The following is a 7,952-nucleotide window of genomic DNA, read 5'->3' as shown; positions in this document are numbered from 1 at the left end:
GAACCAGAATTTTGAAAAGAGCGTCCGTACACAAGCCCTAAGGATAAATGGAACTATGTGCTGTTGTTGTGATGGAGTTCAGCAGAGAACACAATAGGCAGAACTTTTGGTTCTGAATGAGAGTCGGAACGTTGCATGTACATATGAGAGCGGTACATGAATGGGATGCAAGGGTAGCATGATCATGTGACTAGTTTGAATACATTTGTGAAGGGTAATGAACATAAGACAGAAAATATGATAGGATACAAAATATGAACATGTACACCACAGCATTGACAGCTATATAACAGTAGCTCTAGTGTAGTGAATTGAGAAGAGTGTTGGATAAGGACTGCCTGGACCTGGATTCAAATTTCTAGGCTTTCAGCCTCAGACGTGTCTCCTTCTCATTTTGACATACTGCACAGAGTTGCTGTAAGGGTAAAATGTGATAACCCCCATGTATATCATCCTGAGTGCCCTGAAAGAAGCATAAACACGTAATTGATAAATGCAGTCCTGGAAAATGAAGATCCCACAAGTAACTCCCAGACACAGGACTGTGTCATAAGAAATAAGAGGGATGCTTTGATAGAGTCAAGAACTATATGCTGTGCTCCTGGATAGTGTATGCTGATGCAGATATGTGCCACCAGGGAGGTTCCACGTTGCTTAACCTGCCATGTAAATTTGTTATGAAAAGTTTCAGAAGGATTTCATCTCTATGCTTAACTTTATGCTTATTTTCAAATTCTCTGCTACAGTACTCTACTGTACATGTTTCACTGAATGTCCTAACTGTTGTTCATTATTGTACTTGCTCGGTGAATGTCCTACTTGTTGATTGTATTGTATTTCACTTGCACTGTCTTAGATCTCAGTGAGAAAGGCAGACGAATGAATGAATGAATGAATGAATGAATGAATGAATGAATCTGTAAACCTGATTCTAATATTCACCTGATTCACTAAGCTCCTAGCCTGCTTCTTCTTAAGAGCTTGTAACCCCATCCAAAAGGGGCTGACTCCATAATCCTTCATTAGCTGTATTACAGGCTGCTTCAGTCCTGTCTAGACTGAGCTGGTCCTCATCTAGTCCCAAAGTGCCTCCAGATATTTGTTCAGGACTTCTGCTGCTTTACTTAGCATGGGTGAAAAGGAGAAATAGAGCTGGGGGGAGGGGGTCATCAGCGTATTAATGTCTCTCTGTACTCCAGATTTCTGGATGATCTCTCTTGGTGGTTTCATACAGATGTTAAACAGCATGGAGAACACAGTGTAACCATGCAGAATCCAGCACCACCTTCTGGTACCAATCTCACTGATTAGACCGTAGTCACCAGAATATGATGCCCCTGTCCTGGGTTGGGGATCCCATCCCCACATTTACTAAGGCCAGCAAATGGGGGTAGCAACTGCCTGCTGCTCAGCACGTCCAGTGACAATGTTCCATCTCCACTGTGCCTCAAGGAGAACCTGGTAGACCTTAGAAAAGCAGCAAGTTTAAAAGAGCCAACAGCGCCCCATGTTGTTAAAAAGCCACACCAAATAGCTGGGCATGTTGCCAGCTGACCAGTAGGCCCAGATGATCAGGGGAATTTCCCAGTGAGGAATAAAGCCACCCCCAACCCCATCTCTCTTTTTTTAAAAAAAAAATATATATTTATAGAACTTTTTTCTGAAATAACCATAACAACCACCGTTGAAAAAACATGATGTAAACATATTACAGATCAAATAAACAACAACTAGGCCTACAAACTTTAGTATAAAGAGATTTAAACATACATTAACACTCTAGACACAAAGTAACAATTGACAGATGTGTCATAAGGCTTTGACTACTCTAAAATATTAATCTTAAAATGGCATCCACTGTTCCAGAAATGTTGACTGAAATGACGGATTATCTATAATTTGGAGACTGTCTAAGACTTTGTCCATCATGAAAAAGTCCCACAGTTTCTTTTGCCACGCTAATATAGATGGCATTTTGTTATTCTTCCCCCCATCTCAAGTCTTGTGGGAATACTCACTCTCACAGAACTTTCTAGATAGATGGGGCAGTGACTCCTTTAAAAGAGAGTCCGCCGAAGGCCAAGGTGGCTGTGCTCAGGCTTTTTCTGTTAGTCTGTGGAGAGGTTCTACTTGGGAGTGAAAGCATGCAGGGTGAGTAAAACTCCCTCCTCTCCCCATACTCAGGGCCAAGCTACACATGACGAATGATACTTGAACAGCAAGTGTATTTCTCCCTGTTCACTTGCCCTCCACTCAATCCACTTGCCGTTCAAGTGTCATTCGTCATGTGTAGCTTGGCCCTGAGACTACAAAGACTCCCTATAAAGGACACTGGAGGGTACCCCAACTTATGGGTGTGACCTGACAGCCACAACTCCTGACAGCTGCTTTTCCCCACCATAGGTAGTAAAGTTAAAAAGCTACAATGGCTGATGACACTTAAGGTGGTTGAGAAGTAAAGCAGTAGCAACAGAATCACCACCCTGTTTTCCTCCTAGCCGTGATTGTCAGACAGGGGAAGTAAGGCAGTTTCCTTATTGTTTGCCTGAACATTATCTGTATGTCTCTTCGACTAGGAGTGGAAATACACATTACAATACACATTACTCAAGTGCAGGATTTTACGTGTGGTTCTCAATCAGGGGTGGCGCCAAGGTTTCTGGCGCCCATGGCTGCCCCTCTACGCATGCGAATGGAGTGGGCGCATGCGTGCCCCCCTGTACTGCATGATGACATCACTGCGTGATGACATCATCACACAGCAAGCACCCCATTGACCGGCAGGCGGCTGGGACGGCGCATGGAAGCTGCCCGTGCTCCCAGTTGGGTGCAGCGGGTGGCTGGGGAGGTTCTGCATGCTGCCCCGGATGCCTGCCATGCCTGGCCCGTGGCTGCTGTGCCCAACCATGGGCGCATGTTGGCAGCAGCGGCAGTGCGGAGCTGGCAAGCCTGCTCCATGGCACGTCCCCCCACCCCTGGCACCCTCTCCAGCGCCTGGCACCCTCTCCGGCGCCCCAGTGCTTGAGGCGGGGGCTGGACCTGCCTCAATGGGCGCGCTAGCCCTGTTCTCAGTTTGGTGTAGTGGTTAAGAGCACGGGACTCTAATCTGGAGAGCCGGGTTTGATTCCCCACTCCTCCACGAAAGCCAGCTGGGTGACCTTGGGCGAGTCACAGTTCTCTGGAGCTCTCTCAGCCCCACCCACCTCACAGGGTGATTGTTGTGGGGTAATAATAACACTTTGTAAACCGCTCTGAGTGGGCATTAAGTTGTCCTGAAGGGCGGTATATAAATCAAATATTATTATTATTATTATTATTATTATTATTATTATTATTATTATTATTATTATTCTCAATCCACGTGCAAGCTGTTCTTTCTTGGCACACATGAATGCCACTTTCACAGGAGCTCCCTTTGTGTCATTAGTACATCTGCAGGTGATTCTGAAGCACAAAGCACCAATTCAGCTCTGTTTTCGCTTCTTGTGGCTATTATTTGTTGAGAAAATGACATGAAGGAGATCTAGTTTAACCCTAAGTACTTCTCTCTGGCATCTGAAAGCATATACTAGTAAAGTGGAGGGAGGGAGGGAGATACAGATAAATAGATATTCTGGGGAGAGGTCATCTAGTGACAGAAAATGGTACTTCAGGCAAAATGGATGCTTTTAACAAATATGCATACAGGAGTTATTTGTGTTAATGTATGTATAACTGGTAAAACTAAAATGTTAGATTTTATAGTTGAGGCTGAGCTACTGTACTACAGGCTATGCTTATTCTGACCTCCAATGATAAATGGAACTAAAAGATACCCATCCTAGAAGGAAAAGAGTTGAATGAGAAGAATTTTTTTCTTGTATGGCTGTAGTTGGGTTGCTGGTTTAGATGAGGTTTTGTTCAGTTCTAGTACAAAACGTCCTTCTAGGAAGCGGTACAAGGAAAGCCGCACAAGATGTTGATCCCCTTCTAAACTGGAGTCTTGGTTACTGAGGGCTTGTCTGCCTCTTATTCCCTCATATCACTATTAAGCCGAGACTATCTCATCTGGGGTGAGCCCCTCTTCTCTAAAATCTCTGCTGAAATCTCTGCACCTTACAGTCACTTTCTCCTCTTTTCCATATTGTCCTAAAGACACTGGTCAACCCTGTAACAGCTGTTAGTAAGACCCTCACTTGTAGGATCATCAGATTGGCAGAGTGATAGCACAGCGGCAAACACACAAACTGATTAAGGATCCAAGTATCTTATTTAGGAACTAACAATACTTGATAGACACACAAAGAAAGAGAGGTAAGCATGACAACTACATGGGAGGAGGAAGAAGCAGGAAACAGCTCGGGAACAGCATTCTGTGGAAACACAGGGAAATGATATTCACCATAAGGAAGAAGGTGTTTGACTAGCTGTCCAGAGCCCCCCTCTCCTCGCTTCTTGCTTCTTGTACAACAGACATTACATATTACAACTCTTCACTGCACCATGAAACTTGGGGGACTGGACTTAATGTTGTGAACTTGAGGAATATTTTAGAATCTGGCACTCTTCCTGTTGTATCTTCTTTTTTAATTAAATGCATTTGCATTAACAAGAGTGTGAGTGGAATGTTACACTGAAAGGTAAATAAGATCCCATGTTTCCTAAGTAGAAGTTTGAAGCAACAGGAAGAGGGATGCCCTAGGCACTTAATCCTTGCCCTTGGTTTGAAAAGAAGGCTCACACATCAGTCTTATAGCAGCATCTATCCCGAGGGACCAATATATCTGCAACATACAAGATAGTGGCATAGCTATTCCTAAAATGGCTAACTAGCTCTATCCCACATTTCCTCCCCATGCTGCGCATCTGAGCCAAGTCTTGCAAACATTAGTTCCCTGAACAAACTTATTATGGCAAGTCAGGTTGGGGAACCCCCAACCCAACACTTGTCATACGTATTGTGTAGTTTGGACCTTAGGCATTTGCTGGTCTTGACGGTTTATCAGTTCTTGTTTTTTTAAGGGTGAAGAGGTGTTTAATTGTGATGACTTACAAGAATTTAAATCTTTCAGCGTGTCACCCTTAGAACACTCTCCTGGGAGTAAGCCCCACTGAATAGGCTTCTGAGCGGACCTGCTTAGGATTGCTCTCATAATGGTGTTGCCACCTGCCTTATGTCCCTATAAATGACATAGGCTGTTTTCCACACATGTTGGATAATGCATTTTCAATGCACTTTACCAATAATTCGCAACTGGATTTTCCTGTGTGAAAAATTCTCTCGCAGAGATAATTAGATGTCAGAGAGTAACTATAATCTTCTCCCTGTGCTAGCTTTCTGTGTGCAGGGATTATTCCTTTTCCACCTGATTTGAGAACTAGGCCAAAGTCTGAGCTGGTTCCCATACATCACTAGAAGCCTTCATGAGACCAATGCGTGGCTGAAGCTGCTTCATTTCATAACTCTTAATTACGTTACAGGTTATTGTGCAAGACTAAACATGAAATAGTTTACTTTAAAAACCAGCTGGCTGCTCTGATAGCCTCAAGCTGAACAGGAAAACTCTGCAGTGCAATCCTAGGCACACCCTTCTAAGCCCGTTGACTTCAATATAGAAGGGTGTAACTCTGCTTAAGACTAGCAAGGACTTGCGCAACCGTAGTTGCTTGCAGCGTAAATTCCTACTCCACAACAAAAACAGCAACACAGACCAACGGTCCATCATAGTCTAGAATTCTGTTTTCCACAATAGCTACCAGGTGTTTTGGAGACATCCCCAAGAGGACCCAGAGGCAAGAGCTCTACCACACTACAGCCAGGGATTTTTTTCAGCTGGAACACGGGGGAATGGAGTTCTGGCACCTCTTGAAAATGGTCACATGGCTGGTGGCCCCGCCTCCTGATCTCCAGACAGAGGGGAGTTTAGATTGCCCTCCACGCCGCTGCAGCGGTCTGGAGATCAGGGGGCAGGGCCACCAGCCATGTGACCATTTTCTCCAAGGGCAACCCACTGAGTTCCACCACCTCTTTTCCCAGAAAAAAAGCCCTGGCTACAGCTCATCAGGTTCTGACTACACAGTACACTGTTCCAGGCTCTGTACCAAGTCTAGACGAGTGCTGGGAGTTCTCGCTTAAAATCTAGATTCTTGGGCATGTGGGGACCAGCTTGGATCAACACAATACAGCACACAGGGAGAGAAGGCTTAAGCCAGCACCTCCCCTGATGTTTTCCCAACGTAGAATGGCTCCAGGGAGGCATCTGTTCAGGGGAATTTGTGCATATTCCCTCAGTACACTCATTCTGCAACACCTGCATGAGGTGACCTGCATGCCAAATAATGTATCAGCTGCACAAATAAATGTGTTATATTCTGCGTTCCATTGAATGTGCTCAATGGCATGTCTGGTTTAATCATTGATTTCCAAGGTCAATACACTTACAGTTTAATGAAGGGCATGGGGTTAATGTTTGTCTAAAATATAAGAGCCAAGCTTATGGATTTTTAGCAGAAAGTGCAAAATTTGTTAAACGTGTTATCTGCCCGGTTGTCTCCTGATTCTTAACAGTGTCTGTGAAAGGACTCCAGAACAAAATGAATGAAGGTGGAAATCTGGCCCCTTGCTAGATGATCTAAACCTTCAATATTCAACAAAATATTGATGCTGCTTGTGGCAAAATAGAATTGTGCTAAACACCCCACCCTGCAGCTACTTATTGTATGCATATCAATTGCACAAAGCTCCTAGAGTTTCCTAACCTGGAGCCATCAATCCTATTACAAATTTACATTAACATTTGTGACGCCTAGAAACTTCGTAACATTTCCAGCACAAAGGCTGGCTTTAGACTTACCTGCAAAGCACAGATTTGTTGCTTACCGCAGTTATTTGTTGTTGAGTTATGGAAAGGCACGTCTAAAACTAGACACTTAACATCAGATCACTAGAGATTCCAGAACACTGCCTGGCACCTCTGGGAGCTTTGGAGGTGGGACAAGGGGTGGACATGTCCATAGAGTTCCCAGAGTGTCAGATGATCTCATGTCTGGGTTTTCAGCTGAATGTGACATGGACACATCACATATGACATCACCTCTGCCCCCCACTGTTCTTGAGGCAAGAGTGGTGGGAGGGCCCAGTTGGCAGGAGACAGGTTTGCTGGCCAGTAGTGGGAATTGGGGGGGGGGCTTGGACATGGGGGAAATGCTGTCAGCACAACGGTACAAAAACCAGAAGTGACATCATGACTCTAGCAATCGCTGGAAACTCTGTGGAAGTGATGTGACTCCAGCCGAATCCACACTCACTCACCACTTATCTTGCACAGTTGTGGCAATCAGGTTCATTCCGCTACCATGCTGTGCATCATCACATTCACCCTTCCAGTGCATCTTCATGGCGCAATCATTTCTCCACACGCCACTGAGTAAAGCGTTACAGTGGGCAGTTCCATCCTCCGCCATCAGAATTGACGACGCACGTCACTTACCTTTTTTTTAAAAATAAAGTAAATTTTCCGGTATACCGATCTTCCGACTTTTAAGAAATGGCAATGTACCCTCCCCCTCATCTTTGATTGGCTCATTTTTTGCTCATCACAGACCACTTTCTAATAATTGATTGGTTGGTATGGCGGGCAAATTTGAAATTAGATTGTCACGTTAAAGGCATTGTCCGGAAATTCTGCTGCTCAGAGTGGTTTTCTGCTTTTAGTAGTTAACAACATGGATGCTCAGAGTGTGATATTTGTGATGGCTCAGATTGTGGTTGGCATGCTTCACAGCACAGCCATGCGACACCACGAGATGATGCATTCTGTCTCCCACCTGCGTCCTAAACTTTCAGGAATATATTTGTTTTCCGCACCTGCCGTTTACTGGAGACAATCGTTGTGGGAAATACAGGATTGCTCAGCTTGGCTCCTCATGCTCTTAAAAACGGCGGGACACAGTAGGGAAACGGGCCCCGTGTG

Source organism: Eublepharis macularius, chromosome 10 (genome assembly GCF_028583425.1).
Source record: "Eublepharis macularius isolate TG4126 chromosome 10, MPM_Emac_v1.0, whole genome shotgun sequence".
Taxonomy (NCBI): Eukaryota; Metazoa; Chordata; class Lepidosauria; order Squamata; family Eublepharidae; genus Eublepharis; species Eublepharis macularius.
This window is presented reverse-complemented; position numbering follows the sequence as displayed.